This window comes from Miscanthus floridulus, chromosome 1 (genome assembly GCF_019320115.1).
Source record: "Miscanthus floridulus cultivar M001 chromosome 1, ASM1932011v1, whole genome shotgun sequence".
Classification (NCBI taxonomy): domain Eukaryota; kingdom Viridiplantae; phylum Streptophyta; class Magnoliopsida; order Poales; family Poaceae; genus Miscanthus; species Miscanthus floridulus.
The window spans coordinates 86,364,762-86,384,119 of NC_089580.1; positions in this window are offsets into that span (position 1 = coordinate 86,364,762).

Below are 19,358 nucleotides of genomic sequence, written 5' to 3' on the forward strand. Positions count from 1 at the left end.
CACATGTGCTAAGCATGGTGCATGCCCACTACCCCCTGATCGATCTCAAGCGCCTAGAGGCTAGGTACCCAAAGGAGGTAGATCCAGACAAGGCCGAGGAGCTTCGGATGACCCAGCTGGACCTGTCTTCAAAGATAATTGGCGATATTAACCTGTGTGGAGGTGGGACAGCATCTGTATAGGGTACACCATCAACAAGTCAGCTAGAAAGGCCATCAATTGCGAGCCAACCGGCGAAACCTGCGGTCTCGACCAGCCAGGCATCGGCGGGGCCATCCTCTTTAGCTCGACCAGTACAAGAGTCCCCGAGACTCGAGCAGGATGTCGAAAGCAGTGAGCAGCGGGTGCTGCATTCCCTGACCAGCCAATAGAATAGGCTAGAGCTATAGAAGAAGGACATAGTTGTGTTATTGTAAACTTGGGCCTCTTCAAGCAAGCTTGTAATAACGTAACTGTATATCATCATAAGCTTGTTTGCTTTGTATAAAACGTATTTAAGCTTGAAACTCATGTTGGTGTAACTAAGTGAGAACATGTAAACGTTCTGTTTAGTTGTACCATTTTATTCGACACGTCATCCTGAAAGGTTTGAACGGCCTGAATTTGCCATGTGGTCGGAGTGTGAGGTGCGTGACCTATGCACACGTAGACGTAGACAAGTCAAACTAGGGGGGACCTGCCGATCACCCATAGCATAGAGAGCGGATCCCATGCATGCGTTGGGAGGAACCAGAGACAGGGCCTGCTCCGAAAACCCTAGAAGGAATGGTGGTCGGCTTTGACTGGTTAAGTTAGAGTAACCGTAAAGTTCAAAGTGACACATTAGAGTGGTCAGAGAAATCATAATAGCTTTATTGAATGAAATCGAAAGTACAAGAGGAGTACATATCTTAGTAGTTAAGCATAGAAACGGCTAAGCTTGTCGATGTGCCATGAATTGGGTATGTCCGTACCATCCAAGTGGGCTAACCTATAAGACGTTGGTCGTGTGACCTCCTTGATCATGAAGGGCCCTTCCCATGGAGTTGTGAGTTTATGGACACTAGCCTGATTCGTCTTCCACTTCAGGACCAGGTCCCCGACCACAAAGAACTGCTCTTTAACATTCTTGTTGTAGTACCTGCGCAAAACAGCAAGGTATTTGGCTGTACGTACACAAGAATCGAGCCGCTTCTCTTCTGCACTATTCACTTCTAGCTCCCGCACTTCGTTGACCCTGCCTTCATCGAAGTTCTCGACCCGTGCTGATCTAAAAGCTATATCTACGGGGAGGACTGCCTCAGCGCCATAAACCATAAAGTATGATGAGACGCCGGTGTTACGACTGGGCTGAGTTCTGAGGCCCCAGACCATGGCTGGTAACTCTTTGAGCCATCTTCCGGGAGCTTTGTCATTTTCTCTGTACATCCTCTTCTTCAATGTGTCCAAAATCATGCCGTTTGCCCACTCGACCTATCCATTAGCTCTGGGGTGCGCCACCGAGACGTATTTTACTACTATGCTCCTTTCATCGCAGAAGTCCCAAAAAGTGTTCCCGGTGAACTGAGTACCCAGGTCAGTAATAATACTATTGGGTATGCCAAAATGGTGGATGACCTAGTCGAGGAACGTAACAGCCTTTTCTGAGGATGCCTGTACCAGAGGCATGTATTCTATCCACTTAGAAAATTTGTCGATCAACACAAAGACACATGTAAATTTCCTAGGAGCCGGTTTGAAGGGCCCGATCATATCTAGTCCCCAGCATGTGAAGGGCCAAGAGGCTGGTATTGTCTGGATCTCATGTGCTGGTATGTTGATTCTCTTGGCGAAGAACTGGCAACCCTCGCAGTGGCGGACCAACTTCTCTGCATCGGCTACCGTTGATGGCCAATAAAACCCTGCTCGGAAAGCCTTGCCGATCAGCATTCTCAAGGCTGCATGGTTGCCATAGGAGCCGAAGTGGATTTGATCTAGGAGATGCTCGCCATCTTCCTAGGTTATACACTTCATCAAGATTTCCTCCTTTGCGTTCTTGTGCCATAGCTTTCCATCGACAAGCAGATACTGCTTACTGCGACGCATCAGGCGCTCATTTTCTGTTCGATCAGTATAACCACTGCCATCTATTAGGTACTTGATGAAAGGTATTCTCCAGTCGGGCTCATGAGTGGTCGGAGGTGGCTCGGTGGTGCTCAACGCCAGAACCATAGCCACCAATTACTTGTCTAGAGGCTTGTCGACCGTGGAATCTTCCTCTTCGATAGAAGGCGTGAGCAGGTCTTGGATGAATATGCCATGTGGGACTTTGGCTCGGGATGATCCTAACTTTGACAGCGCATCCGCTGCTTGATTTTTGTCTTGGACCACGTGTGTGTACTTGATGCCATAGAACCTGCCTTCCAGTTTTCTGATAGATTTGTAGTATGCATCCATCCTTTCACTGGTCGTGTCCCAGTCCTTGTTAAGTTGGTTGATGACCAGAGCCGAGTCTCCGTAGACATAGAGACGTTTAACACCGAGCTCGACCGCAATGCGCAAACCATGTAGGCATGCTTCGTATTCGGTGGCATTATTAGATGCTGGGAAATAAATCCTAAGGACGTACCGGAGCTGCTCCTTGGATGGTGACACGAAAAGGACTCCTGCCCCTGCGCCGTCGATGTTGAGAGAACCATCAAAGTACATCTTCCAATACTCGTCGGGCCCCTGAGAACTAGGCGTGCTTAAGTCTGTCCACTCGACGATGAAATCGACGAGCGCCTGGGACTTGATTGTAGTATGGCTTGTGAATTCCAAGGAGAAAGGACATAGCTCCATTGCCCACTTGACGATGCGCTCGTTCACATCCTTGTTGCTAATGATGTCTCGCAGAGGGTACTCAGTCATGACCACCACGTGATATCCGTCGAAGTAATGTTTCAACTTTCGAGATGATATCAGTATGGCGTAGATCAATTTCTAGATTTGTGGGTACCTGGTCTTGGATTCATTAAGCACCTCACTAATGAAATAGATTGGTCGCTGTACCTTGTAGACGTGGCCGGGCTCGTCACGCTCGACCACCATGGCCGTGGAGACCACTCGATTAGTAGCCGCAATGTAAAGCAGGAGTGTTTCGTCTTCTCTGGGAGCAGTGAGGACCGGAGGTGACATAAGGTATTGTTTCAACTGTGTGAAGGTAGCGTCTGCTTCCTTCGACCACTCAAACTTTTTGGATGCTTTGAGCAGTTTAAAGAACGATAATCCTTTTTCGCCTAATCTTGATATGAAATGGCTGTGGGCGGCCATGCATCCAGTAAGCTTCTGAACATCCTTCACCTTTTCGGGTGGCTTCATGTCCAAGACAGCTTTGACTTTCTTTGGGTTAGGGCGTATGCCGTCGTGACTGACGACGTTGCCAAGTAGTATGCCAGAAGGAACACCGAAGATGCACTTCTTTGGGTTTAATTTCCACTGGAATGTGTTAAGGGCTGCAAAGATGCATTCCAGGTTGTCAACAAGGGTATGTGCTTCCTTGGTTTTGACAACTATATCATCAACATAAGCCTCAATGAGGTCGTCTTTTATCTCTTCTTTGAGGCAGTCCTGTATAGCGTGTTGGTAGGTAGCCCTAGAGTTCTTGAGCCCGAATGACATGATCATGTAGCAGTAGGCGCCGAAAGGCATAATAAAAGATGTCTTGATCTGGTCGTCCTTGTTGAGAGCGATCTAGTGATAACCAGAGTAGCAATCGAGAAAGGAAAGCAGCTCACAACCGGCGATTGAATCTACGACCTCGTCTATGCGAGGTAAACCAAAGGGGTCCTTAGGGCAGTGTTTGTTGAGATCAGTGTAATCAACGCACATTCTCCATTTATTATTCTTTTTGCATACAAGAACCGAGTTGGCTAACCACTCCAGATGATACACTTCTTTGATAAATCCAGCTGCCAAAAGCCATGTAACTTCTACCCTAATCGCCTCCTTTTTGTCGTGAGCGAACCGTCATAGCTTCTGCTTGATAGGTTTGGCCTTGCCGTTGACATTCAAGGAGTGCTCGATCAAGTTCCGAGGTACACCGGGCATGTCAGCAGGTTTCCATGCGAACACATCCATGTTGCTCCTCAAGAACCTGACGAGCGCGTCTTCCTATTTGGGATCCAGGTTGGCCCCGATAAGGGCCGTTTTGCTGGGATCGCTATCGACTAGCTGGATCACCTTGTGCTCCTTGGACTTGATGTTCTTGCTTGGAGCCTCGAGCTCTGGGATCTCTAGGTGGTCGGCCGAGGTCTTCTTGGTGTCGAGCATGGTCTCGGCCATGCGAATAGAGAGGCTGTGAGCCTCTGCTATTTTGAAGCTGTCGTCCTCACAAGTATAAGTTGCGTATACGTTGCCCCTGAGGGTTAGAACTCCTTTCTCAGTAGGCATCTTGAGCACCAGATACCTGTAATGAGGTATGGCCATGAACTTGGTGAGCGACGGTCGACCAAGAATATCATGGTAGGTGCCGTCGAAGTCAGCGACCACGAAGTTGACATAGTCGGTGCAGAAGTGGTCTAGGGTCCCAAATTGCACAGGTAGCGTGATCTGCCCGAGAGGTGTAGAGCTCTATCTGGGGAGAACACCCTAGAACTGTGCCTCGTACGGCTTGAGATCCGCCTAGGTTATCTTTAGGGTGGGCAGACTGTTCTTGAACAGTATATCGATGGAGCTACCACCGTCGATCAGCACTCTGTCGAACTGAACCTTGTTGATGCAAGGATCGAGGACCAAGGGAAAATGTCCTAGCTCGGGTATTGCAGCCCATTGGTCCTTTCTGCTGAAGGAGATCTCATGGTGAGACCATGGAGGGAGCCGTGGATCGATGAGGAGGTTATCGGTGTTGGCCACGTTCAAGCAAGCGCGGGCGAGCAGCTTGCGTTCTCGTTTGGTCTCGATGGACACTTTGCCTCTGATGATGGTGTGCACGCGATTGGTTGGCTTGACGTACTTGTGACGGGGATCTGCGTCTTCATTGTCGTTGTCCTCGTTGCGCTGTTCCCCTGCGTTGTTAGGCTTGTCGGATGTATCCGAAGCCTATTGACGCGTGTAGATAGACTTGAGAACACGGCAATTCTCTATGGTATGATTTGACTTGGGATGGAGCTGGCAGGGCCCTTTCAATGCTTTGGCATAGTCATCTTCGTAGTTACGACGTCCGCCACCTTTTTTAATGGTGTTGACCTCACCGTCGTCTTCCCGAGCACGCTTGCCCCTGTAATCATCACGGCGGTTACGCCGCTGATTACGTTGGTCGCGGTGGTCATGGGAGTCATTGCGCTGGTTGCGGCAGTCAAAATTGTCGTTCCGACCACGGTTGCCATGGTAGTCGTCGCGGGGTGGGGGTGGTCAGAGCGTGGAACCCTTGCTGCTTCTTCGATAATTATCTTTTTAGCGTCATCGGCGTCCGCATATTTCTTAGCGGTGGCCAGGAGCGCTGTGACTGATTCCGGCCTCTTGCACAGGAGCTTGTCCCTTAGGGCATCGTGGAAGCAGAGGCCAGTGATGAAAGCCTTGATTGCCTCATTGTCGGAGATTGATGGGACCTTGATGCGCATCTCCGAGAAACGCCAGACGTATTCGCGTAGTGGCTCATCTTTTCGATCTCAAATTCATTGCAGATCATATTTGTTGCCGGGTTGCTCGCAAGTTGCAATGAAGTTGTCGATGAAGGCTTGCTTGAGCTCTTGCCAAGAATCAAAGTAGTTCACCGGCAAGCTGACTAGCCATTGGTGACATGCGTGGCCAACAGCGACTAGGAAGTAGTTAGACATGACGTGCTCATCAGCCACGGCTGATCTGCACGCAGTTTCGTAGAGCATGACCCATAATTCGGAGTTCTCCTTGTCGTCGTACTTCTAAAGTTTCTCGAGCTTGAAGTTCTTGGGCCATATGACTTGGTGAAGGTGTGGAGTAAACTACTTCAAACCCGACGGGCCGTGGGTAGTGTCATATTCCATACGGCGATAGCTTTCATGGGATGCACGATCGTTGGCTCTCTGGTTGATGCGAGCGCGCAGATCACGTCCTTCGAGGTAATGACGGAGATCGTTATTGCCATCGCGGCGATCTCGGTTGCCATCTAGATTAGCCCTGCGACCGTGGTTATCACGGCAATTGTCGCGGTTGTCTCGGCGGTTATCGTCCCGGACGTCGCGGCGGTTGTCCTCCCGACGGCGGTTGTCATCCCAACCACCATCATGGCCACCTTGACGGTTGTCTGATGGGTCATTATTGCGCGAGCCACGTTGGTTGGGTGGCTGTGAGCGACTTGAGTACTGGCGGCTATGGCTTGACTCGACTGAGACGGATGGAGCCCGGGCTTAATTTACAATATCTGCGGTCTGGGCCATAGCAGCCATCAGATAGGCTTGTATTTCATCGCGAACCGCTTGGGTTTCCGGGGTATTGGGTAGCCATTGCATCGTCTCCATAGCAATGGCTATATTGGCACTTGGAGTCCTGAAGACCTGTTTGTCCCCTACCCTGTCGAAAGCATTGATGAGGTCGCGTGGCTGGACCCTTATGCGTCGTGCCTCCTCTTCTGCTTCGGCTTCGATTTTCGACGATTAAACCGGTCAATATTGCGTGCTTCGCGTGCAATCCTCTCTTGTTTGTTTCGCTAACTGCTGGTGGTTCATCATTGCTGACAACATTGATCAAATCCCCTCGCCTTGGTGGGAAAGACAGGAATTGTGGGAACCTCGGGGCGTGGTCTGGTATATCCAGATCGTATTCGACGACTTCATCGTCGTGATGTTGGAGCTCGATGTGGACGGAGGCATTAGATGCGATGCCAGACGAGGAGCTGGAGTCACCCTCTTGGACCGTGTGGACGGATCCTTCTTGGTAATCCTCAATCCGGATCATGTTGACAAAGTTGCGTGGCCTCGGCCGAGGTCGATGTACAAAACATAGATCCGAGCAGCGTTGTATATTATACGCATAGTTGGAGGCAGCGTTTCGCAGGCCGTAGGGCTAGGCCTGGTAGTTCTCCGTCGAGGCTTCGTACTCGGAGAGCCGGAGGCCCGTAGCGGAGGCTGGCCGGCGACGAGCGGAGCGCCCTTCAGGAGTAGATATGACCACGAGATCTGTACCAAGTCGTGCAAGATGACTGACCCGAGCTGGTCGGGTAGATCTATTGTGGGGAGTGGTTACCTGCTCATTAGGTTGACTTTGAATTACACTTACCAGAGCTAGGGTTTCAGCGAGTTTGGTGCCGACCCGATCAATGGAATTGAGCAGGTCGGTGTTGTCGATCTACTTCCCTTTGTAGCGGGGAAGCGGACGACGGGTTGTCGGCATGGCTGAAGATGATGCAGGTGTGGTCGGAGCTAGATGTACCGTGGTTGGAGCCAGATCCATTGTGGTTGGAGCCGTATCCATCGTGGTCGGAGCCGTATCCACCGTGGTCGGAGCCGTATCCAAGCTGGTCGGAGCCGTAGCCGATGCAGGTGAAGCAGTGGTTGACGCAGATTGAATCCACGCCTCCTCCGTAGTCATGGCGATGAAGTCATCGGAGCCGGTGGTCCAGGTGATCTACCCGATGGTGAACGTGAGGCCGTTCGGCGTAGCCACGGAGCCGGAGATGATGACCATCTTGTTTGCTTGGAGAGCAGTACGCACACCCCCTACCTGGCGTGCCACTATCGACGAAATATGGTCGACAGTCTACCTAGGGGTATGCCCAAGGTAGTAGATTGTCGGCAGACAGATGCGCAAGTCACAAACAAGACGGTGACGCAAGACAGACACGAAGTTTTATCCAGGTTCGGCCGCCAAGAAGGCGTAATACCTACGTCCTGCGTCTAATTGTATTGCTGTATGTCAATGAGAGATGATTTTGAGAGGGGTCCCCTGCCCGCCTTATATAGTCCGGGGGGCAGGGTTACAGATCTAGAAACTAATCCTAGCCAGTTACAATTGACATAAGTGGCCGGATAAGGATTCCTATTCTAACCGACCAGGATCTTGCTTGATCGCCAAATCTGTCTTGACTCCTTGCGTGGGACTCCAAACAGATTGGCCGAGCCGCGCGTCGTCTTTTGGTGGACCGGACCCTCTGATCCGAGCCGGCCCAAGCCTAGCCGTAAGGGTATAGGGGTTAATACCCCCACAGTGTTCATTTGAATAACAGTTTTGTACGGTAAGTGTTATCTCAGTTCATTCCTAGAACCATTTGAATTGTTTGGAGAACTTCTCTGATTTCTTAGCATCAAAATACATTTCATAGTTATTAAAGAACTAATAAGAAAGACATGTTAAAATAACAAATTTATGAAATGTTGAGAATAAATTCTTAGATTTTCTAGTATTTCAAGATATTTGAACCTTTAAACTAGAAATTTTTTTTCTAGAAATCATTAAAATTTCTATTTTTTCTCTCTACAAAACCATGTTCATAGTTAGAGAGAACCACAAGCCATTTGCTTCCAGGTTGTGACAGCAATAATCTCCATCTTTTTAAATCATATGAAGCCCTTATCATATCGCCTAAGTCATAGCCCACTCACTTCAATGCACTACCCTTTTGACGCATCCCATTCCTAAGCTTTTTCTTATGAGAAAAACCACCATGATGCCACTTGATATACCCTAAGTGTAAATCACATTTATTGGACATTTGTAATGATAATATCTTCTTATATCCATTTTTGTTTATTGATTTTTCTCACACATGTATAAGCTTTGTGCCATTTCATTATAAAAAGAAAGAAAGTACCAAACACAACATCAAAAGTAAAAGGAGGGAAAAGATTGGAAGAAAAGAACACATTGCGAGAACAAAACCAAGAAAAATAATGTAAACAACAACATGACAAATAGAGGTTGAGCAAGGTCGTCTAAGCCCTACCACACTTTCATAGGATATTTAGAATCTTTGTCCATATATTCTACATGAGGGCTCCAATGCCTATATTGTACAATCATGTGGTAAGTACGTATATTGCAGATTTTCCCGAGCTCCCATGCATGCACCCATGCCAGATGAATTACCAGCAAGTGAGCCCTTTTCCAATGCTACTTATCAACCCATTGAATTGAACACCAAGTACAAATACAGTGCTTGGGAGCCCCTCCCTCCTCCCCATTCTCCATGCACCCCTTATCCTCCTATGTTTGTTGTATTTGGACCTCTCTAAGATACAAACTACTACATGCACCCCAAACTATATTATATACTAGATAACACCTCGTCGCGCATTGCTGCGGGAATTTTCTTGTATTATTATATGAAAGGATTCATAGGGTGAGAAATAATGAAACCCTGAAAGGAAATATGCACATGTTTATTTACAGTCTTCATATGAGATTCCGAGCACCCCGACGACCGTATGTTGTTCCTTCGGCCATTCATGCAGCGTCTTGATTCGGACTACGTGGATGAATACGCAAGAAAGATGATGTGTTATCATTGAGAGTTTCACACCGGTACATTTGTGATACTACGCAAGAGAAACTGCAGAGTGGCCGTCGACCTGTTAATGGAAGGTTTCCTCCATGCACTTGGATCCTAATCACATAGACGTTGGGAACAACTTATCGGAGAATCAATTTTAATTTGATTAAGATTTTCTGATAAGCTGCGGTCTAAAAATAAACAGTGTGAAAAAAAATTGGGCGTTTAGCAATTTTGATTATTGTCCCATGGATTCTTTGTCTTGAGTGTAAAATAACTTATATGCCCTTAGGTTGATAATACATAATTTGTTGATCAAATATTAGTGGAAAGCGATTATGGTAATATTTTTCTTATTTGTTACACCACATAACACAAACAGATTTTGGATAGAAGTTGAAATGAATAGTTGATAAAATTCACGTACCTACGTTCACTTGTATAAGGGTCCACTTCTAATAAAAAAATTGACTTTGTCCCAGCTGTCGGCTTTGATCATCAATCTCCTTTGCAGCTCCGGTTTTTGGCAGCGGCGGCGGCGGCGAATAGGAGGCCCAACTCAGACAACAGGTTACGCAGCTTCATCCTCCCCTGCGGGCATCGACAACTCCAATTTTAGGTGGCGCCGGAGTTGATGAGGAAGGAGGCCCAACTCTTGTACACGTCGAATTCCGCAGCTTCATTGATCTCCTCTGCATGCTTGCGTGGTCGAGCAGGGCGGCCTGATGAGCGGGAGGTCAGTGGGAGCGGACGGCTTATCGAGCAGGAGCTAGTGGCGGTCGGGCGAGCGGGTGGCCGAGCGACCAAGCACGTAGAGCGAGGGAGCCAAGGATTCAGAGTATAAAAATAGCCACTCAGCTGCCGCATAGTTGCAGGTGGGGATGATTTATTTTATAAGGAAGATTGGTCGTAGACGTTTTCACATCATGATGCATGCGTGATAGTGGCGTTTAAATTCATGATGCATGCATGATAGCTAGCGGGGGAGGGCAGGAGGCAGGATCGGTGGAGCACTGGAGCCTGGAGGAGAATCGCAAGCGCCAGGAAGTGCCATAGTGGTGAGCAAGGGATGGATGAAATCTGATGACGTGGCTTCATGAGAAGCTAGGAAAAATCACCTAGTGGGGATCTCCTATTTAGATATAGGAGATAGGAGATTTCTAGCTTGTCAATAGGTCCCACCAACTAGAGAAGATAATGGTGTCAAGCTATGGTACCAAAATGATATAACTCAAGCCTTTGTTATAGAGAATCATATTTGCTTCCGTCTGACAATGATACAAGAAACAAATAGGCAGTCAATAGTTTCACCAATTTGATCACAAAAGTGGGCTTCTTATCAAATGAGGTAATTCACATCTAGCCACTCTATTAACCATTAGAAAAATATTAGAGTCACAATACATAGGAAAACTTTGCATTGTAAAAGTTTGTAATGTTTCCATACTCGCTTCTAAGGCACCAATTTGATGATGGCACACAAAATTTACTTGTAGGTTGAGTTACTTAGGTATGTTGTTATCCAGACAATCTTGCACTACTACAAAAAGCATTTTTAGGGGCGGCTGGTAACCCTTTGTAGGGGCGGTTTGGCCAGCCGCCCCTACCGAACCGTCTCTACAAATCATGCATTTGTAGGGGCGGTTCCCAGGCCGTCCCTACAAATCGATTTATAGGGGCGGTTGGTGATTGCGCCGCCTCTACAAATCGATTTGTAGGGGCGGCTGGTATTACGAACCGCCCCTACAAATCTATTTGTAGGGACGGCTCAAGAACCAACCGCCCCTACAAATCTATTTGTAGGGGCGGCTGTAGTGCCAGCCGCCTCTATAATACATGTTTGTAGGGGCGGTTCAATCTAGAACCGCCCCTACAGTACGTTTTCCCGCCAAAAAAATTCAAATTTACAATTCAAATTCGACCAGAACTGTTTGTTTTTGCGTATTCCATCCAGCATCCGCGTTGCCGAACGCCCCGCGACCAACGTTCCGAACCGCGTTCGCGTTGCCGAACGCCATGCGACCAACGTTCCGAACGCGACTACAAGCACAATAGTATTATATAAAGTACAATTACAAGTCCAATTCATAATGATATATATATATACAATCCATCATTAAATATACAAATTTTATACACATTGTTATCAACGTCCTAGAGCTAGCCTTTCAGTCTCACGAAGGTGTTGGTACTGAGGATTTGTACCTAAGTCAGACTCTCGATCATGGTAGGCGCCTCTGACGTGTACAATCTGGTCCAATATGAAGTTGCAAAGGTCGCCGATGAGCTCTAAGAGTTGGTCATCCTTGTATGGGTCTCTTTTCATTTCTTTCTCTTCTCTCCACTACAAGAAAACAAGTTTCAGTTTAGTATTTCATACCATTTATGAAATTTTTATACTATGGGTGAAGAGGTTCAAACTTACCCTTAAGGGGTGTCTCCTGTAGGCACCGGTGTTACTCATCATAGAACATATATAGTATCCACAATGTACACTCCCAGGCCTCTGCTTGGGGCACTGTGTGTTTTGCATATGAAAATATTAGGTAATGCTTTTGACAGCCATGTAACGGAGTACTGAAGAAGTAAGTTACACTTACCGCACATAGTGTTTTTATAGCCAACTTTTCCTTCCTCGCTGGATCATGCCTTCCGTGATGATGAGAGACATAGAACCTAAATGCCCTGTTCGAATTATTTTAGCAAATACAACTTGTTAGTATGCATAAGTGAACGTTACAAGTATGTATACAGACATATAAGCTAATGAGGATTGTCGATATATATACGTCTTGAGAATCGATATGAAGTCTTTGTATGTCGCCGGGTCCTTATCTATTGAATCAAAGACCCATGCCATGCTCTTCCCGACATCGACGGCTATACAAATCCAGTGGTTGCTGCATGGATTTAATCATAGAACTAGATAAGCTCTTTTACATCGAATAAAATATATCGAACATAGCTTTAAGTTATAGTTAAACTTACTCGAAGTTGTATGGTAGCCATATAGTAGAGTGTTATTGGAGATTTTTGAAAGCCAGAGCAATGTATGCCGCAACCTTAAGGGACTCTTCCCTTAGCTTCGCACTACGGATGCGCTCTTTCTCCCGAAGAGTCTTTGCAGCTGCTAGCTCTTTGGCATCCAGTGTCCACCGTTTAGGGTAATTAAAATTTGTTTGGGCTATAGCTTGAGGGTCTACATACCCGGCTTTCACACTTGGCATTTGTTTGACAATGTGCACTTGCATTCTACAAATCACGGCGTGGGTTAGTTACAACAAAATTCAAAGATTACATTCATATCATATCGGGAGGACAAGGACTTACAGGCACCACGTGCGAATTAGATTCATCTCCATTTCTCCCAGGTGAAAGCATGTGTGCATGTCATTGAAGTCAAAGACAATTTTCCCGGCTGGGCTTCCAAATGTGCCGGTGGGAAAGCATGCTTGTATGATATCTATGCTCATTGGGAGAACACGCAAGTACTAATCATGGAACCTTCTCATTCCAAGTGGTAGGCGCTGGATGTCCCGGTTTGGTAGGAAGGGCTTGCCTCTTTCATATTTTTTCGGGCAATCCTTTGACCATTCGATGGCATCAACATTTGGATACTGCTTTGCAATTTGGTGAAGTTTGCTACTGACGGCCTCCTCAGAACCCCGTGATGGGACTTTTTTAACTTGGTTTTCAGGCTTGAACTGATCATGGGAATACCACTTGGACACCGACGAGACGTCTTTGATCGAAACATAAACTGGCCTTATGTGGATTGGAATCTTCTTTCGGAGTTCCCATTCAGGCACGTCCTCATCTTCTTGTGCATCACCTTCTTCAGGAGGCACTCGTTGTTCATGTATCGGTTGTGCTTGTTGAGAAGACTGTGGCATCTCATGATGCACTTGCCCGGTACGAGCTGGAGAAGGTTGTGGCATCTCATCAGGCACATGCTCGATAGGAGGTGGGGAAGAATGTGGCATCTCAGGAATGTGGGGGTCACGAGACGGTGAAAATATCTCCCCGGCCTCAACAATTCGCTCCAAATTTGGGAGAGGGGGAGGCGGCGAAGAAGCAGTCAATATAATGTCCCGTTTGTGCCAGAGGATGAACTGCCCCATAACGTCTCCGAGTAACACTAGCCCCTCGGGAGTTGCGTAGTCTATCCTCCACTGCATGAACTCGGGCTTCACTGTATGCACCTCGACCCTAGTGTAGTCCGGCGGTATGTTATTATTGTGGTGTAAGCCACCGGGAGGATGTGCAACACCCGTTGCCACCTCCATCACAGTGTTCTGCCGACTGCTGAGAAACACCAAGGTGCAACTAGTAGGTTCCCGTATGAGATCGACTGAGGTTGTGGCTGCAGTGGAACCTTGGCTGCTAGGAACTTTCGGAGGGCTGCCAACTAATGCCAGTTCTCCCGGTGGCGTCACTAATATACGTGGCTCCATAGACATTCCTTGCTCCTCCAGCGCCTTCGCAACTAGAGTCTTCACTTGGAGCTCAAGACTAGTCTCCCGGTCTTGGCCATGTTTCTTGTACATGTGCCTGTCCTCTTTGAATCCTTGCTTCCAAGTCATCCTTTTCCCTAGCCCCCTGGTGCAGCCTGTGTGCTCCTTATTTCCCAAGCCAAGGCTAAGCTCGTCCCTCTCTCTAGAAGGATTGAATGAGCCCTTCTCTTTGTCTTCAGCATATTTCAGTATCCTTGATACCGCCTCTTGGGTCTCCAGCTTATCAAACTTAAGATTACTGCCGGATGGTTCTGTACTCCTCGCATATATCCAGTTCCTTGAGCGTACCTTCAACTTCGTCACATTGATATTCCCAGCAGCTGCGGCCTCTTCATCCATCTTTCTAAACTGCTCTTCCTTGGCATAGTAGCCACCGGGGCCTAGATGATGGTGGTGTTTGTTCCTCTTTGCTAGCTCGGTGTTATGAGCACTGAGCTCCAATGCCTCCGTTGAAGTCTTCTGAGCCACGAGCTCCTCCCATTGACTAGGAGTTATTTTGCCAAACTCGTTGAAGGGAGTTAACCCCTTTTGGATATACTTCGTGTTAAGCTCCGACCTCCAATGTTGCAATGACTCTCCCATCATCCTGATAGCATTTTTTTTACCAATTCGTGCTTACCCTCCGGAAATCTAAAATTGACCTTCAGCTGCCTATCCCATAGTGCATTCTTTATATTCTCTGGTACCTCTTTCCAGTTAGGGATTGCTGGGTTCAATTTATCTCTTACTAGGGCCCCGATCGCATTACGAAATCATCCTCTTAATTCCTTCGGCTCAAGGATCTCCCCTGCTGGCCCAACCTCCGTTATCACATAGCAAGCCTTATCTGGATATAGATTTCCTTTTCTATCCCCTCATTTCCTCTTAGGCTTGGTAGTCATGGTTGTGTCTTGAGTTTGTGGAGCAGAGGCATCGTGATCCGTCTCTATGGTTGTTGCCTCTGCTCTCCTTTCCTCTACTCCATCTTGTCCAGCGAGATGTCGCAGACGTCGATGTTGTCTTTTCTGAGTTTCAGGAGGGACCTGTATATAGGACAGGTCAAAGTGTTAGCAGAGGTAACACAGCCAAAGCTTTAGCAAAATTTATAAGCTAAGGCTTCTTCCCTACCTCCTCGTTCGGGTCAAAATCTTTGTCCAAATCTTCCTCCGTTGGCCTCCTTCTTGCTTTAGGTGGGAAAGGATCCTTGGGACTTTCATATCCCTCTTCTGACTCATCATCCTCTTCTTCTTCGCCTTCAGCAGCCTCTCCTTCAGGGCCTTCCTCCTCGTCACACTCCTCTTGAGTAAGCATCACTTCTAGATCTTTTTCTACCTCGTTATCGAACTGTTCCTGAGTAAGCTGGTCCTCTAGTGCTTGCTCCTCAAGGGTTGGCTGCTCATCATGCTTGGGGCATCGAGCTGCACGGTCTGTTGTCCACGACATTATTTCGCGCTTTGTTCTAAAAGATGCAAGAAAGTGTGCTTTAGGTACGCGAGAAGGTATAAGAAATCAAAAAGGTCTATAAACCAAAGTAGTCCTATAAAACAACAATATAAAAAAATGAGAAGTAGCAGTGGTAGAGGCCTCAGAAACATGTCAATCATCATCTGATCTTGAACTTGGAGCATCAAGGCATCATAATAGAGAAGAGAGGAGAAGGTAATGTAGGGGCAGCTGCTAATGATGCCAAGTTCCTCACAAGTTCTTGATCATCAGCTCATATTCCATATAATGTATGGACTTCGACAATTTCATCATCGGCAAAACAAAGGAGAGGAGAGGAGAGGGGAGATTTGGCAAAAAAAAAGCAACTGCTGCTTAACAAACCAGCAGTATATAAGAGGAGTAGTAGGAGTAGTAAGAGGAGTAGTAGTAGGAGTAGTAAGAGGAGGAGTAGGAGTAGTAAGAGGATTAGTAGTAGGAGTAGTGGTAGGAGGAGTAGTAGTAGTAGCAGCAGCAGCAGCCACTACACACCAGCAGTATATAAGCAAAAAAATAGAGGAGTGGTAGTAGTAGAGTAAGAGCAGCAGCCACTTAGGAGTAGCAAGTAGTAGTAGTAAGTAGAAAGTAGTAGAGTAGAGTAAGTGTAGCAGTAGAGTGGTAGTAGTAGAGTAAGAGAAGCAGCCACTTAGGAGTAGTAGTAGGAGCATCAATGAAAGAAGAGCAGCAGTAGGAGTAGCAAGTAGAGGGAGGAGTAGTAAGAGGAGGAGTAGAAGGAGGAGGAGGAGTAGGAGCAGGAGGAGTACTAGTAGGAGTAGTGGTAGGAGTAGTAGTAGTTAAGTAGTAGTAGTAGCAACAGCCACTACACACCAGCATAAGCAAAAAAAAAATAGAGAAGGAGTGGTAGTAGTAAGAGGAGGAGGAGTAGGAGGAGTAAGAGGAGTAGGAGGAGGAGGAGGAGGAGGAGGAGTAGTAGTAGTAGTAGTAGTAGTAGTAGCAGCAGCAGCAGCAGCCACTACACACTAGCAGTATATAAGCAAAAAAAACAGAGAAGGAGTGGTAGTAGTAGAGTAAGAGCAGCAGCCACTTAGGAGTAGCAAGTAGTAGTAGTAAGTAGAAAGTAGTAGAGTAGAGTAAGTGTAGCAGTAGAGTGGTAGTAGTAGAGTAAGAGCAGCAGCCACTTAGGAGTAGCAAGTAGTAAGAGGAGTAGTAGGAGTAGTAAGAGGAGGAGTAGTAAGAGGAGTAGTAGTAGGAGTAGTAAGAGGAGTAGGAGGAGGAGGACAAGGAGGAGTAGTAGTAGTGGTAGGAGGAGTAGTAGTAGTAGTAGTAATAGTAGTAATAGCGGCAGCCACTACACACTAGCAGTATATAAGCAAAAAAATAGAGAAGGAGTGGTAGTAGTAGAGTAAGAGCAGCAGCCACTTAGGAGTAGCGAGTAGTAAGAGGAGTAGTAGGAGTAGTAAGAGGAGGAGTAGTAGGAGTAGTAAGAGGAGTAGGAGTAGTAGTAGTAGTAGTAGTAGTGGTAGGAGTAGTAGTAGTAGTAGTGGTAGCAGCAGCAGCAGCCACTACACACCAGCAGTATATAAGCAAAAAAATAGAGAAGGAGTGGTAGTAGTAGAGTAAGAGCAGCAGCCACTTAGGAGTAGCAAGTAGCAGCAGCCACATGGTCGAATTATACAAAATCTCAGAACTGTACAACACACCAGCAAAGATAGGATAAAATCATGAAATTTTTAGGACAACAAAGATACTTAAATTATCTACAACTTTTATATTATCTAGGTTCACATAAAAGGTCATTTAAAGCATGAAAACATTTTTCTAACCAAAACTATACCAGCAGGAATTTTTTAAGCACACAAATCAAATGTTCTTTTATGCATTTCAGTACTCTTAAAGACAGGTCATTTAAACTGATGAAGCAATAGTTTAAAGGGTGGGGGCTCAATCTTCAGGGGGAACTTAGAAAGCTTAGGAAAGAACTTCAAGAAGAATTGATTACTCTTGAAAATTTAGAGGAAACAAACTCTCTTTCTACAGACCAGTGGCAAAGGAAAACCTGGATTATCAGTGAAAATCTTAGACTTCTTAAACAAGAAGAGCTATATTGGTATAACAGATCCCATGAAACATGGTTGTTGAATGGTGGCCTAAACACCAAATATTTTCATAGAGTTGCTAGTGGAAGAAAAAGGAAAAACATGGTTGTTGAATGGTGACCTAAACACCAAATGATCATTCAGACCATCAACTACTAGGTACCACCAGCAGAAATGAGCCAATAGCAGCAGCTAGCTCATAGTTACAAGGACAGATTCAACTTTCATTGAACAATAGACATTTTAAGATAGTGGATAGCTACAGTTTAGGTAACTAAAAATGTTGGCATGCAACATCCCAAGCAATAAAACAATCAATGTTGCCATAACAGCGACAAGCAGTTCTTTGAAAAAAAATAGTTCCTAGCTAGATGTCAATAGCAAATGTCCTAATAATATCATGGTTTAGTTTTGTGTATTGCGGAAGAGAAACCTTTAATAGATACATATCTAGCATACACAGCGGCAGAAATTTCTAGCACAACAATAACCCCTTGGAACCTTAACCCTTTTACCAGAACAGAAAGAGTGCAGGTTAAATCATGATGTACAGCATAAAGAGTTAACAACTGGCACAAAATGGAGGAAATGCTCAACAGATGTATGGCAACCTCAAGAACAAGCCAGCCTACTTCAGAATGACATCTAGCAGGCAAAATTACTAAGAACAGATCATGCAAGATCAAACAGCTTCATGGTTTTCATGAATCATTTTCACCATAGCCTTGAGTGAAGTTGCATCAAACCAGATCTAACAGCTTGATGACCGAGCAGTTCTACTAGATTAACACACAAGCTATTGAGCAGACTCGCAAGGCAAAGCTAGCAAGAATCACCAGGCGGAGGCAGGGGCGGAGATCACCTGCGCGGCTTGTGGCAGGCGGGGTTGAGCTCGCCCGTGTGGCGCGTGGGGCCCAAGGGCAGTGCGGGAGGCGGGCGCTAGAGCCGGCGTCGTCGGCGTGCGGGGGCCGGGCGCGGGGCGCCGAGAGCCTGCATCGTCGGCGTGCGGGGGCAGGACGTCGGGGGCCGAGCGCGGGGCGCCGGGAGCCGGCGTTGTCGGCACGCGGGGGCGGGCGCCAGGGGCCGGGGGCGGGACACCAAGCGCCGAGGGCTGGTGTGGGCAGGCGCAGGACCGCCGGCAGGGCCGGCAGCGTGGGCAGCGGTGGAAACCCTAGGCAGCCTAACGGCGTCGGAGGAAGAAGACAGCGCCCAGACGATGACTCCCGTGCGCTACCCTCCAATTTATACTAGGTATCATTTGTAGGGGCGGTTCCTGATCTAGCCGCCCCTACAAATACATTTTTAGGGGCAGTTCCTGATCCAACCGCCCCTACAAATATTTTTTTTTAATTATAAATTCTATATTTTTTATATCATAAAAACACAATTATAAATTCTACATTTTGTTCAAACTTTCTCAAATGAAAAAAATGGACTATATAAGTATTATAGATCTTGATGAGATGAACAACCTTGTTATTTAGAGTTTTTTCATCTGAGGTCATTTAGTGTCTTATTTGAGCAAGTTTGACCAAGTCAAATTTGGTCAAATGAAAAAACAACACTTTGACTCTAGTATTATGAACTCTAAATAACTTCAAATTGAAAAGTTTTGAATACCAAGTTTGATCATCTCAGCAAGATCTACAATTGTTGTTTTGGTCAACTTTCCATTTGAGAAAGTTTGGATGGTTCAAATTTGTGATTTTTAAATTTCGACGCCTACAAACTAGTTTTCGGAACCCTAGGTTATCTTCAAATTGAAAAGTTTTGAATACCAAGTTTGTTCATATCATCAAGATCTACAATCCTTATATAGTCCATTTTTTCATTTGAGAAAGTTTGAACAAAATGTAGATCAAATTTCACAAGTGTGTGACATAGTTTCAGAAAGTCTATATGAGATTCAAGAATTTGTGACTAGTG